General features: G+C 45.6%; 1 protein-coding gene across 1 annotated transcript in view; it reads right to left on the bottom strand.

The window, feature by feature from the left end:
* LOC126994672 (organic cation transporter protein-like) overlaps nucleotides 1–11468 on the bottom strand; it is a 36867-nt gene extending 25399 nt beyond the window's left edge. The window contains exon 1 of the mRNA XM_050853960.1: nucleotides 11276–11468. The gene's annotated coding sequence lies outside the window, so the exon portion shown is untranslated. The remainder of the gene's footprint in view (nucleotides 1–11275) is intronic.
* Between the last annotated feature and the right edge of the window lie 4807 nt (nucleotides 11469–16275).

Genomic DNA, 16275 nt, shown 5'->3' with positions numbered 1-16275 from the left:
ACGGTGTTACATCTAACTGGCTCGATGTCAGAAACGGCGTACCTCAAGGATCAGTGCTTGGCCCCATGCTCTTCTTAATTTATGTTAATGATATCGATGATGGGCTCACTTGCAAAGTATCAAAATTTGCTGATGACACAAAAATTGCTAGTAAAGTAACTGTGACACTCGACGAAGATCTAGATCGACTTGCGCGATGGGCCAATCAATGGCAAATGAAATTTAACGTTGATAAATGTAAAGTGTTACACATCGGAAAAAATAACAATCGCGTTCGGTACGTAATGAATGGCCAACAACTTTCTGCAGTAAGTAAAGAAAAGGATCTTGGAATCACTATATCAAGCGATTTAAAGCCCGGTCAGCATTGTTCAGAGGTAGTTAAAACTGCAAACAAATTGGTTAGCCTCGTCGGACGAGTCTTTAATAATAAATCGGAAAAAGTAATATTAAAACGGTATAATTCGTTGGTTCGACCCCATCTAGAGTACTGTGTACAGTTTTGGTTTCCCTGTTACAGAAAAGACGTAGAAAAGTTGGAACGGGTTCAACGAAGAGCAACAAAGATGATTCCTAGGTTGAGAAATTCGTCATATGAACAAAGGCTTAAAGAAGTAAATTTATTCAGCCTATCAAAACAAAGAATGCGAGGCGATCTAATAGACGTGTTTAAAATGTTTAAAGGATTCAGTGATATTAATGCGGAAGATTACTTTACAATTGATCGATCAAATAGAACAAGAAGAAATCACAATTTGAAGATAAGTGGTAAAAGATTCTCGTCGCACGAAGCTAAACATTTCTTCTTTAATCGAGTTGTTAATGTTTGGAACTCTCTACCCTGTGATGTTGATAGTACAACAGTTACGGCCTTCAAGAATAGATTAGACAAGTATTTTGAATCCAACCAACTAAGATATTACTCATTGTCGTAATAACGTTAAGTTCTTTCGAATACTGGTGTCCTTGTCCGCTTTTATCGCCCGGTTAGTGGTAGCAGTAATGGTAGTTCTTTCCTATTTCCTACATAATTTCCATGCAGTTTTTCCATGCTGCATGGTTCTTTTTCCTTTCCTGCCAGCTTTGGCTTGAGGGATGAGGGGTGGGGAGGAGCTTTCGCCTTTGCTGTCCTTCATCCTCCACCTTTGATTAGATAGTTAGCGTAGCTCGTCACAAACAGCCTCGTAAGAACCAGCAGGTCTGCTGTTGTTTGTTCTTCCTTTGTGTTCCTTTGTGTGATAACGTCCAGCGAGGGGTGCGCGGCGGCTAGGTGAGGCGGCTTAATGACGCTCCTGAATGAGCCACGCCCCCTAATCCAAATATTAAATGCAGAGCCACTCAGCCCCCGCCACACAGGTGGAACGGAGCGGACATGGACGATTGAAACCACGTCGCAACAGAAGCTTCCCTATTTATAACACTGGAGCTCCAAAGGCCAACGAGAAGACACCAAAAGAAGAAAAATAAACACTGCACAAGGCTCACCAAAGAAAGAAAGAAACAACCACAGCCGCTAATCCTTCGTGATAAACTCCTACCCCACTCAGCTGACATGTGACCAAAACAGATATTCATCAGTTTTACGGCGAGGATATAGATAATTCTCTTAGGATCTGAATCCCTCATTATAAACTCTTGATACTCACTGCAGACGCGGGATACAGACAGTAGTTCTTAAGTATGCAGAAGCTATAGCGACTTGCCCGTAGAAGTTTTAATCTGCCACAAGAACAAAGGGCGAAGAAGGGATGGTTAGTGAAGAAGGGAGGGAAGAGGGCAGGAAGGGGTTAGGGCACGGTAGAAAAGAAGGAGGGTATTTAGGGCAGAACATCATCATATCACACAGAGCCAAAGGATGAGGGGATGGGAGGGGCGGCTAGCAAAATGTTCTCTGTCTTCGTAAATGCATTCATCATCAGCAAGGAAAGACTATACGGGGAATGGAAGTGAGGATGAATCTACGGTTATCTGTCTTGAATATGGGTCATTGTTTATCATTTCGCTTTATTAGGGGGTTGGAGGGTGAAGGATGGAAATTTATGGTTATCTATCTTATTAAGGCCATCTATACATGCATTCCACAAAGGGGGGAGAGAGAGAGAGAGAGAGAGAGAGAGAGAGAGAGAGAGATTTACATAGATTTACATAGAAAATCAGACCACAGACCCCATGGTCCAGACTAGGTGGTCTGTCCTTAAACCTAAGTGATTTTACATTAATCAGATGGCTCCAAAACGTTGCTTTTCTACTCTAGTTAATATTAAGTTCAAGGAAGTGACGGTCGAGCTTGTTTGTCAAGGAGTCAATCGTGTTACACTGGACCACTGATGGTGGGAGCTTATTCCATTCTCGCACTACAACGTTGGTGAAGAAAAATTTGGTGCAGTCTGAATTTACTTGTCTACATTTGAGTTTTGTGCCATTGTTCCTCGTTCGCAAAGTGTCATCGATCATAAACAATTTTGTTCTGTCTACATTCGTGAAACCATTAAGTATTTTAAAACATTCGATCAGTTTTCCTTGGAGGCGACGTTTCTCAAGAGAGAACATGTTAAGGGTGGAAAGAAGAGAGAGAGAGAGAGAGAGAGAGAGAGAGAGAGAGAGAGAGAGAGAGAGAGAGAGAGAGAGAGAGAGAGACTATCACGTCACTCTTCCGTATGTAGGTCACTTGACACCATCGATTTACTTACCTAACCTGACCTGACCTTGTATCGTTCAATCTCATCAACCAGACATTCGTCACATACTCGCACAATACACACACTCCCCGTGTAGCGTACACACACTTGCCCCACAAACAAACACACTCGCACGATACAAACACTCACCACATCCACACACTCGCCTCACAAACACACACTCACACGATACATACCTTCCCCGTGTACACACAAACGCCCCACAAACACACACTCGCACAATACAAACACTCACCGCGTACACACACTCGCCTCACAAACACACACTCACACGATACATACCTTCCCCCTGTGTACACACAAACTCCCCACAAACACACACAAGAACAATACAAACACACACCGCTTACACACACTCCCCTCACAAACACACACTCACACGATACAGACCTCCCCCCCCCCCCTGTGTACACACAAACGCCCCACAAACACACACTCGCACAATACAAACACTCACCGCGTACACACACTCGCCTCACAAACACACACTCACACAATACAAACACTCACCGCGTACACTCACTCGCCCCACAAACACCCACTCGCCCAAGACAAACACTCCCCGCGTCCCCACACTCGCCTCACAAACACACACTGCACAATACAAACACTCACCGCGTACACACACGCCCCACAAACACACACTCGCACAATACAAACACTCACCGCGTACACACACTCGCCTCACAAACACACACTAACACGTTACATACCTCCCCCCCCCCCCGTGTACACACAAACGCCCCACAAACACACACTCGCACAATACAAACACTCACCGCGTACACACACTGCCCCACAAACACACACTGCACAATACAAACACTCACCGCGTACACACACTCTCCCCACAAACACACACTCGCACTATACAAACACTCACCGCGTACACACACTCGCCCCACAAACACACTCGCACAATACAAACACTCACCGCGTACACACACTCGCCCCAGAAACACACACTCGCACAATACAAACACTCACCGCGTACACACACTGCCCCACAAACACACACTGCACAATACAAACACTCACCGCGTACACACACTGCCCCACAAACACACTCGCACAATACAAACACTCACCGCGTTGACACAAACGCCCCACAAACACACACTCGCACAATACAAACACTCACCGCGTACACACAAACGCCCCACAAACACACACTCGCACGATACAAACACTCACCGCGTACACACACTCGCCCCACAAACACACACTCGCACGATACAAACACTCACCGCGTACACACACTCGCCCCACAAACACACTCGCACGATACAAACACTCACCGCGTACACACAAACGCCCCACAAACACACACTCGCACGATACAAACACTCACCGCGTACACACAAACGCCCCACAAACACACACTCGCACGATACAAACACTCACTGCGTACACACACTCGCCTCACAAACACACACTCACACGATACAGACCTCCCCCCCCTCCCCAACCCCCCCCGTGTACACACAAACGCCCCACAAACACACACACTCGCACGATACAAACACTCACCGCGTACACACACTCGCCCCACAAACACACACTCACACAATACAAACACTCACCGCGTACACACACTCGCCCCACAAACACACACTCACACAATACAAACACTCACCGCGTACACACACTCGCCCCACAAACACACACTCACACAATACAAACACTCACCGCGTACACACAAACGCCCCACAAACACACACTCACACACAAACACCCACCGCGTACACACAAACGCCCCACAAACACACACTCGCACAATACAAACACTCACCACACACACTCCCCACAAACACACACTGCACAATACAAACACTCACCGCGTACACAAACGCCCCACACACACTCGCACGATACAAACACCCACCGCGTACACACAAACGCCCCACAAACACACACTCGCACGATACAAACACCCACCGCGTACACACAAACGCCCCACAAACACACACTCGCACAATACAAACACTCACCGCGTACACACACTCGCCCCACAAACACACACTCACACAATACAAACACTCACCGCGTACACACAAACGCCACACAAACACACACTCACACAATACAAACACTCACCGCGTACACACAAACGCCCCCACAATCACACACTCGCACGATACAAACACCCACCGCGTACACACACTCGCCCCACAAACACACACGCTCGAGGCGCAGCAACACTCGCATCCCCTCACGCAATTAGCTCTCGCGAAATCGCGGAAACTCATTCTCCTTTCATTCTCGCTGCCAGTGTTCAAACTGCCGGTCCGTATTTCCTCCCATGCGATTCCCGCCATTTGCGTCATCAAATTAGCGAAGCCGAATCCCTACAGTAACGACCCTCACCGGAAGCTGCAGCTTGATAACGAGCAACAAGCTGACTGTATTTTATTACTCGAATTAAACTACACTGACCCAGAGATGGATACATGATTGGACGGATTTCGTGTGCCTACAGATTTACCTCTCCTATGCTGATGTGAATATAAATAACGTTTTTTATTCCGTTTCACACACAGTTACTGTAGTGTTCCATGAGCCGTGGTGAAAACAGGAGACATTGGGGAGATGACTGTGAGAAATGACTGGGGGGAAGGGGGCGAGAGGAAGTTTGGAGGAGGAAAAGAGGGTGGAAAATATTTGGGGGAGTGATGGAAAGGAGAAGATGGCATATCAGTGATAAGCGGTTGGGAGACGAAGTAAGAAGAGGTAGAGTTGTAAGAAGCAGTGGAAAAAGGAGACGAGAAGAGGAGAGAAGAAAGTGAGAGGGATTTGGGAGAGAGGGGAAGGGGAGAGGTGACGGATCAGTGAAAGGCGGGGGAGAAAGATGAGTAGGGAGGCTGCGGGGAAGGAAAGATAAAGGAGAGTGTGGGAAGAGTGAGATGCGATGGGGTGGATGAAGGAGGTAAGAGAGGGGAGAAGTGAGCGTATTGGTAGCGAGTGAGAGGTGGGAGAGAAAAGTGTAAGAATCGATGGGGTGGAAGCGGGCGGAGATATGGGGAGAAGTGTGCGTAGTGGTTAGGAGGGAGAGGGGAGGGAGAGATGTGTAAAAAAAAGATGGAATGAAAGAGGGAGAGGAGAGGGGGGGGGGGGAAGAAGAGTAAAGAGTCGTTAGGAGGAAAGGATAGAAAGGTAACCTTGAAGTAAGTGGCTCGCGGCTTTACAATTTCTTTTTGCCTACCTGAACACTGCCGGCTGGGACATGGTGGCGAACGTGGCCTAATGAGCCTGTGCTGGAGAAGAAAGGGTGCGGATAGAGAAAGGTAGAACATACACATACGTATTTGTGTCTCAGCCCCTACTCGGCCCCAACATACATATGGGGAAACATACATTCATACAGACAGACAAGCAAACACAAGCACACACTATGCGTACAGGTAGCAGGCACGCGGGTAGGTATAATCATACAGACACAGACATGTAGGTAGGTTGGAGGCATTGGTAAGGAGACAGGCAGGTAGGCAGGATATACGTGCACGAAGGTACGCAGGTAATGTACGAATAAGCAGTCAGTCTGTTTGTCTGTACTGGGGAAGGGGGATGGTGGAAAAGTGTACGTAGTGGTTGAGAGAGAGAGAGAGAGAGAGAGAGAGAGAGAGAGAGAGAGAGAGAGAGAGAGAGAGAGAGAGAGAGAGAGAGAGAGAGAGAGAGAACATTATTGACTCAGAACTACCTGACTTACATATAGAGGGGAAAAACACAGATGACATAGAAACCGCTGTCAACACCTGGTATACCGCTGTTAAAACTGCCCAAGCACAAGCAATACCCCTCACAAGGCACAAAACACTATCATACCCCCACCGCAGCCAAGAGATTACGGACGCACAGCTACGTTTTACCAACATCCTCCGATACGCCGGGAGGCAAGGCTGGACGCAGGATCTTTATCAACAAAGTAGAGTTCTCCAACGAACGCTACAAGATACGTGCAAAACAGCATACAACAGGCACTGGGAAAACACAATAAAAGGCCTCGCCGAGAAATACAAGGACCCAAAAGCCTTCTGGCAGGGAATAAAACGCCTGCAGGGCAACACACACCACCGCCCCATACACCTAGAAAAGGGAGGAGTCAAAATACAGGATGACGAGGGTATTGCCCAAGAGTTCAGAGAAACCTGGAAGTCAGTGTTCACAATAAGACCTGAAGACAACGCTCATTATGACCAAGACAATGAACGGGAAGTAAAGGCATGGCTCCAACAGGACCCAACAAGAACCAGGCCACACCATACGATTGATCTGCAACGCCTAACACAGGCCCATCTGTTGACTATGGAAATAGGCACAGCCGAGCTCCGATCAGCTATAAACAAAACGAAAAACACGTCGCCCGGAGAGAGCAAAATAGATAAACAACAAATCAGCATGTTACCCCCCCGGGGGCTGGCGTACCTACTCACCATATACAATGCGATGTTAACAACAGGTTACTTCCCTCAACGATTTAAAGTCGCCACTCTCACCATGATACCTAAACCAGGCAAACCATCCACGGATCCCAAGAACTACAGGCCAATCTCACTCCTAGAAGTCCCTGGAAAAATCTTTGAAAGAATAATCAACTTACGACTCAGATGTCACCTGGAGGAAAACAACCTTTATAACCCGTTCCAGTATGGCTTCAGGGCAGGGAGGAGCACTACGTCAGCTATCTCCATCGCCAGCGAAAAGGTAGCACTCACTAAAGGACAAGGAATAAACTGCACTATTATCCAACGCGACATCAGCAAAGCGTTTGATAAAGTCTGGCTACAGGGCCTGCAATACAAAATACTTCAACTCGGACTGCCAGAGCTAACGGAAAAACTGTTATGTAGCTTCCTTGATCAGCGCTCAGCTTCCATTCGAGTTAAGTCAGCAATATCCTCCCCGTTCCCCCTGCACAGCGGCGTGCCACAGGGCAGCGTGTTATCACCAACGCTCTTCATCACCTACACCTCTGACATGCCCCGGTCTGATAACAGAAGCTGTATGGATATATATTATGCTGACGACGCGACACAAATAGTGACCTCCAACGGTACCCTAGACCACCATGACGCCCTGGTCGTGCGGGAGGCGAACAGACTCAACACATTTGAAAAAAAATGGAAGATCAAAACAAACATAGACAAGTTCGCTGTGATCGCACTCGGCAGGAAAAAATTAAATGACATACAAATACAGGGCAACACCATCTCCCACCAAAAACAATGCCAGATATTAGGCCACACAGTGACATCCACCGGCCTGATCGTTAAATATGTCAACGACAAAACCATGAAAGTTAAAACAGCCCTCGCATCACTAAACAGATTCTGGCACTTCACAGAGCGGCTCAAACTGTATCTAGTAAAGACTAAGATACTCCCTATACTAGACTACTCACCCACCCCGATACACATGGCTTCCCACACCAAGATGTTACAGCTTCAGAGGCTGCAGAACAAAGCGCTGAGATTTGCCACCGGACAGAAATACCCGTACACGGAAAACACAGCAGCACAACACCGCAGACTCGGAGTACAACTAGTCAGCACAAGGCTACGGGAGGCGGCCGGAAAGATATGGGAGAAACTAGACCAGCAAGACGACATGAACTACACCCACGTCAAGGAGCTTGACGGCAGCACGAACTTGGTCCACCCCTGGTTTCCGCGCAGCTTGAAGTCACTACGAGAACAACCGCCCACACATCACTTCACACAAGTGACGCCATAGCTTAGCTTAGCTCTCTATACACAAACAATCCAAACACACACCCCCCCAGCACGCCGGGGGTATACAAATAAGGTGCCCGATAAACAATAACTACACCAGAACAACTAACGAGCCTACACCATACAACTGTACACTCCTACTGTCTTTCCTATTCCCCACCTGTACCTCACCACTAACCCACTTCCTCTTCGTACTATACCCTTGATTAAAAGAGAGAGAGAGAGAGAGAGAGAGAGAGAGAGAGAGAGACCCTCCATCACTACGAGGAAAATTAATAATGATTGGACTCAGAGAGAGAGAGAGAGAGAGAGAGAGAGAGAGAGAGAGAGAGAGAGAGAGAGAGAGAGAGAGAGAGAGAGAGAGAGAGAGAGAGAGAGAGAGTGCTAAAAGCGATGGGGTAGAAGAGCATAAGAAGGAAATTCTGAAAAAAAGACACTTTCAGTTACAATTATAAGAAATTGTCATACCCGCAGGCACAGCCACCACGGCCATTAACAACCATCTGAGAGATGCAGCAAAGGTTATTAATAGATTTCTTGAAAATTATCTTCCCCTAGACCTTCGTCCTCTTCTTGGGTCATCTCGTCATACATTAAAGTTACATGAAATATCTTTCATATCAATATAGATAGACGGCCGTTTTGTTTCCCACACCAACCCTCACAACCCAGCCCCTCATCCCTGTCCGGAAGGTTACTACAAGTATTACGTCCATCTCACACCCACACCCTCATACTGTATGCAAGGCTGGTGCGTTGAGAGGTATACAAATATGGTGGCAAATAACTATGGCAATGTAAATAATAGAAAAGGTATAGGAAATACTTGAAATGCTCGCACTAGCGAAGGCAAACACACACACACACACACACACACACACACACACACACACATCAAAGCTTGCATGTATAGACCATTAAACTTCAATAGAACGTAACTTTGAGCCTTTTCACAGCAGCGGCGATCATGAACCACCAATCCGGCGCCTCAAACACTCCTGTCCCCCTCACCCCCCTCTCCCCCGCGGCTCCGGTCTTTTAATTCCTTCTTTAATCCTGCAGCAGCGAGGCGGAACCGAAATACCACAAGTGTCGCGGCACAGCAATAATGTTCGCCTGTTTCTCGTCGCCATTATGTGGACGTGTTTCTTTTGAAGTGTATTGCGTTGGCTTTGGGAAGCTTTTGAAATTATTTGTCTTCTTAAGATCCGTTGCGAGAGCAAAAAGTTCATTTATTTATGCCTTGCTCTTTCATGTTTAATGGTGGTGCGTAGATCTTAATATGTTTTTAGTACCATACTGATTCCATTTCTTCTTTTTCTTCTCTTCTACGTTTTCATCTTTTACTTCGTCTTTTAACTACTACTATTTTTCCAATTACTACTATTAGGTTATGACTGCTTCTGCTGCTGCTACTACTACTACTACTACTACTACTACTACTACTGCTGCTGCTGCTACTGGAAGTTGCTGATGATAAGTATTAGCAACGAATTACCGTCAGTTACCATCACAGAAAAGAGACTGATATACACACTTTCCTACGACGAGTTTTTCAAGAACAAGAAAACTGAGCCAGGCGGTGCCGTCGACCGGCCTGCCCTGCCCTGCATTGTCCTGCCCTGCCCTGCATTGTCCTGCCCTGCCCTGCATTGCCCTGCCCTGCCCTGCCTTGGCACTGGCCGCTCACCTACAACTTCTCCTCCACTTTATCCTGCCCCTTTGTTTCTCCCCCTCCTTCCCCCTCCCCTTACCCCGCCCTTGAGAAGACCACAGGGCGTTACTAAGCGTCACTGAGCCTCGCCACTCTCCCCGGTCTCCCCGTCAGTCCCCTGCCCTGCCCTCACCCCGTCCTAAGAAGGCCGTAGGGCGTCACTAAGCGTCATCTGAGCCTCGTCCTCGGGTTGTTGCTCTGTGAGGTTTAATGGGGGAGTGACGGAGAGGGAGGGAGGGTAGGATAATGGAAATGATAGGATCAAATAAAGGCAAAATACGGTCGAAAAGGGATGTTTTAGGGTTCATAGGATTGAGGGAACTTCAAGCATCTAAATTTATCACATCACGCTAGTTAGCGGTAACGTTTGTGCCCTGAGGAAACAAAGATTCTGTGTGTGTGTGTGTGTGTGTGTGTGTGTGTGTGTGTGTGTAATATATACATATCTATCTATCAATCAATCTATCTATATCTATATCTATATCTATCTATCTGTCTATCTATCTATCTATCTATCTATCTATCTATCTATCTATCTATCTATCTATCTATCTATCTATCTATCTATCTATCTATCTATCTATCTATCTATATATATATATATATATATATATATATATATATATATATATATATATATATATATATATATATATATATATATCTATATATAGACACACACACACACACACACACACACACACACACACACACACACACACACACACACACACACACACACACACACACACACACACACACACACACACACACACACACACACACACATATATATATATATATATATATATATATATATATATATATATATATATATATATATATATGTACATATATATATATATATAAAAAACGAAGATGTTTCTTTTTCTTGTAAGATGATGACCATATATAACAATGAATAATGCCCGAGACATGAAGAAATACCAAGAAATATCAGACAGGTCTTGACGCCTTCACATTCGAAAAATAAACGCAGTACATTACACCACAATGCTACATTACGCCCAGCACACCCGGCTGATCCCCGCCACGGCCCGGTCATCAGCTCAAGGAAGACCAAGAAGTGAGGTAGGAAGTTATAGGCAAACAGACAACACCATCACACTCACCCCTTCCCGCTCAGCCCGACGAACCTAACGGTCGATTACCAGCCACTCATGCAGCAGAGTGAGGGGCATCAGGTATTGCCTCTCTCGGGGCGGTTGTGAAGTGGGCGATGCAAACGAGACCCGATAAGAGACGAGGGACAGTTTAGGGTGTGATGAAGGAGGTAGTTTATGTGCATCGGTTCCACCTTTCCTTTTTGATGTCCCTGGGAAAGAAAAGACGGAAATTGATTAGAGAGGGAGGAATGGAGTGGGATGAGGACAGGAAACAGCACACATTCGTACATCACTAAAGTGTTCCCTTCCCTCATCCCCCTGAGAGAAAAAGACGAGAAAGAGTGGGCATAAATGCATTATGCATATGCACCACCTACATCACCTGTTTTCCAGCCCTGGTAAAATAAAATAGAGAAGAGTATAAGAGAGGAGGCAACGGACACGGGTGAGGTAGAAGAGGTAGCGTACGTATATATACACAACTTCCACTTCGCTTTTCCTTATTCCTACGAAAGAAAAGGACGATAAAGGGAAAAGGTGGGAAGGAAGGAACTACTTTGCGTTGAGGACGAGCAAACATCACACATCCATCACCTCCATCTCACCTTTCCTGTCAGTGTAAAAAGAAAGAAGACCGAGCTCCTGAGTGACTCTAAATGAGAAAAAAAACGTCCAAGAAGGGAATTCTTTGGGTGACGGACGAGATACATCACAAACACATCCTCTCTTCCCCTCGTACACTATGAAGAAAGAAACAGTGCCCGTAAGGGACTCAGGACTACCTTCCCCTCCTGCAGACTCTCGGCTCATCAGACCTCTCATCCTTGTTTATTATGACTTCCTCTGAATCGCGGAGTTCGCGCCACAAAACCGAGAGTTCGCCGCCGCCGCCACGCGAGGACGGAAGCCTCGAGAAGACGAGGAGCAGAAGAAAAAGCCGTAGAATATTTTTTCCCAGAAGACGCTCGCTTTATGAAGCCGTCTTGTGTTTACTGGCGGCTGCGCGAGAGATATTTACTAGGAAATGGACGGAATGAAGAGGAGGAGGAAGAGGATCAGGAGGAGGAAGAGGAGGAGGAGGAGGAGGAGGAGGAGGACTGGAGCTGAAGTGGAGGAGGATGAAGCTTTGCTGGTTGCTTGGACGGGCGACTTATAAGGTGAAATAAAAGTGTGTGTGTGTGTGTGTGTGTGTGTGTGTGTGTGTGTGTGTGTGTGTGTGTGTGTTTCACAGGTAGTGCATGAATAAGTTGAGTAGAGTTCATAGGTTGTTTATGTTTATGCATCATTCCTCCTGATAGCAGTAAAGTGAGTGAAAGTCTCTGTAAAACATTTAATTCGAGGTTAAAATTGTGAAGAAATTCCAGTATTATAGCATTACACTACAGTAAAAAGCTGCAACTTGAAAATTATGTATTGATCTGGTGGGTAACTGCTTTCTTGTATATAAATGAGACGGCGTGCGGTGGCGACCTTGGTGGTGGTGGTGGCCGACGTTTGTGAATAAACGGAGGCGCTGGACAGTGATACCAGGAATGACGAGGTGCAGAATTGTCCTGGACAGAAGCGTGGTGTGGAGTGTGCTTGGGAGGGGTGTAGCAGTCGCTTTCAACAGCCCTTGAATCTACATCCCTCCTCTCCACCTCCTCCTCCGCATTTCCATCTACGACCGTATGTGGGACAGTGGCTCAGGGGACAAAAGCTCTCGTTGTGCGCTGGCTGGTGAGCCTCTCCGGACACAGCGGCACCGGTCAGATACACAGAAGCAGGCAGCTACGCGCCGCTAAGCTCATACATCACTGTGCTCCTCTCGCGTCCACCACAGTACACCAGCAGCACCATTATCACCACTACTACCACAATCACCAACAAATACATCATTGGACTCAATCTGGTATCCCTTAAATCACCACCAGCACCCCCGTTACTGCAACAAACATTATCACACACGTTAATAGACTCGCTTTCCCTACGGCCTACAGTCGTACACCATCTATAGTCTATAACACCACCACCGATATCACAACCACCATCACACATACAACACTGGGCTCATTCCCAGCCCGACCCCACCACCGCCGCAGCCGCTACCACTGCGATATCCAAAGCTTTGCACGTATACATGGAAATCGGAAACACATGAGTAATGCTCCAGGCGTTATCGACCGGATATACACTCGGGCCGCATTAATCTTGCGAAAATGTAAAATTCATCTGTAAATTATATGAAACCATAACACTTTTCCTCCTGCAATGTTTAGTTCCGTCATGCAGGACTATTTATAATAGTGACCCAACGTACTTTTTTATGACCCGTAGAGTTAGCCGAGGGAAGACTTGAAAAATCAATGTTCCTGAAACAAACTTTCCACTCTGCTGTATTTTTTCTCCAAAAGTTTCCTGCTATTTGCCGACCATCCTTAAGATTCATTCATTCTTCAAGTGTTTTCTTTCAGTATGGAGTTGGTGTGAATAAATGTTTTAGTCAGCAGGCGGGGAAGGGGTTGATGGGGCGTGGGTGTCGCAGGCAGCACGGGTGGTGAGAGGCGATGGTGAGATAAATTAAAAGTGAGATGGATGAGGAAAAAGAGAGATGGAGGGTGAAAAGCGGAAGTTACGTAGAGAGTATTGGCGAGGCGAGGCGAGCAGAGCGGGGCTGGGTTTTGAGGGACGTAGAAGAATTTTAAATCTGAGCTACCGCCACACCCAACGAAATAAAAGTGTGTGTGTGTGTGTGTGTGTGTGTGTGTGTGTGTGTGTGTGTGTGTGTGTGTGTGTGTGTGTGTGTATGAATAGACAGCAGCACATGTATACGTGAAAACATGACGAGTATTATTGAATCGCAGAACTAACACGACTATCAACAATTTCAGCACGAATATCCACAAAATGCGCGTGAATTCACATCAACAGGTATAGCAGAGATTTTTTTTTTTTTCAAGAATATCAGCATATATCACAAACATCAATGGTCTCGACCTGAATATCAACATAATGCACATTACTGTAGAGTCACCAGCTTCAACATGAGCATCGACATATCATAATTTTAAGTCATAAAATAACTTTTATTATGATTATTTTTTATCAACCTAACGAGAATTGATCTCCGATGAGAAGCTGTGAAATGAGAAAGGTCCTTCCGGTAGCCCCTGCAGCGCCTCCGTCATGAGAAGAAGTATAAGAAATAAAGTAGGTAAACGGGAGACGTGGCGGAAGGCTGAGAGGCGGAGGAAACACGAAATACTGTAGGGTAGAGGAAATAGGACACAGGAATGAGGAGGGGCATGCAGGTGGAGGACGTATCACAGAACTTCTCATTCAACTTTTTTGTACAAACAGGTCAGTCTCCTTTTTCGCCGAATCCACGTTGTTGTTGTTATTGTTGTTGTTGTTGTTGATGTCGGTGAGAAAGCAATAACTAGAATTCTGGAGAACAGATTAAGTTTTGAGGTCACAGAGCCTGAGCCGGTGTAGACGTTTCAGGACACTCCCCCTAAACGTGACTCCCGGAGTCACTTGAAACTAGTTTGAAAGCACTCCCCAGTCAATTGAATCTAATTTGACAGCACTCCCCAGTCAAGTGAAACTGCGTTTCACAGGACTCCCCATCAGGTTGAAATGACTCCCATAATTTGCTAATTGAGAAAACATTTTATTAACATTAATTGCCATACAAACAATAACTTGTTACCATACAATGTATAACTTGTTACAAGACTAGCCCTACACACCCATAACTACATTATAATGGACGCCAGACTCATTTTCTAAATACAGTGACTCCTTTACCATTTGGCCTGTGTAGTTCTGGCCCAAACTTTGCCCACACACAAATATTAACATTAAACATGTTGGCAGCTGCTAATATCTACGTTGATGTTCCCCACACCCTATCATTACGCATAGATTCCACTTTGATCCCTTCATTGCAGGCCATGAAATCACAAACCATGCTCCTGACAACGGTATGTTGATTCTCATCTCCTGTTATGGCAAACGATAATGCACGGAAGAGATAATTTCCGTCACCTTTAATTATTTTTACATTAAGAGGTTCGCTAGTGTTTTTGAAGGTCTTGTTTATTTTCCCGCATGGCCCCGACTTCTTGAATATTAGACGTCCACCAGAGTGAGAGCAGATAGTTCGTTGTGTTGCAACTGTCAATGGGGAGAACTTGTAGGTTATCTCCTCTTTCTGAACGTCTACAATCTGAACACTTGATGACGGAGATGCAAGTGCTGAAGTTTCTGTTTGTCTTTCGAAGAAGGGCTTTAGGTTACATCCATTTACTTTAGTCTTGAGGGGGACTTTTGTTGATGGATGAATGAGGGAATATAGCCCCTTCTCGCAAACTTGAGCTACTTCGTAGGGACCATCCCACGGATCGGTTTGTTTACCTCCTTTCCTGTCAGCCCTGCGAAGATTGTAGCACAACACCTTGTCGCCCACAATAAAATTCTTTTGTTTATATCGCCTCTTTGCAAAATCAGCTTGCTGTTTTGCCTGCGCTTGCTCAATGTTAGCCTCAGATTTCTTGAAGACAACATCCTGTAAGATAAAAAAATACTGTTGTAGTACAATATTTTTGATATGTGGATAAATTATTTTGTGTATATCTGCCACATAACCTAGCCAAACCTCGTCTGGATATGGTATAATGATATAAAGAATTAAATTTAGGGGATAACATTTCAAAGGTTTAAAGGAAAATTCTGTGATACAGTACGCAAAAAAAATATCCTTAAATATAATATGTAGATACAACTGTGACTGTTATTCTGAAGAAGTCCTTGGTGGGCGAAACATAAATAAACCAAGATTAAATATATACAGTTTAGGATAGCTTTTGCATTAAAAATATTACCTGTAATATTTCGAGCTTTGAGAGTGTTGCATGGAAGTCCGACTCCTCAAATTCAGGATCGTCTAGATTGAAAGTACAATCAGCTTGCTCATGGTCCACATCAATAGGAAGGACAGGTTCACGACCGTACAGCATCTTGAA

The sequence above is a fragment of the Eriocheir sinensis genome, unplaced genomic scaffold, assembly GCF_024679095.1.
Source record: "Eriocheir sinensis breed Jianghai 21 unplaced genomic scaffold, ASM2467909v1 Scaffold847, whole genome shotgun sequence".
NCBI classification, from domain to species: domain Eukaryota; kingdom Metazoa; phylum Arthropoda; class Malacostraca; order Decapoda; family Varunidae; genus Eriocheir; species Eriocheir sinensis.
This window is presented reverse-complemented; position numbering and strand designations above follow the sequence as displayed.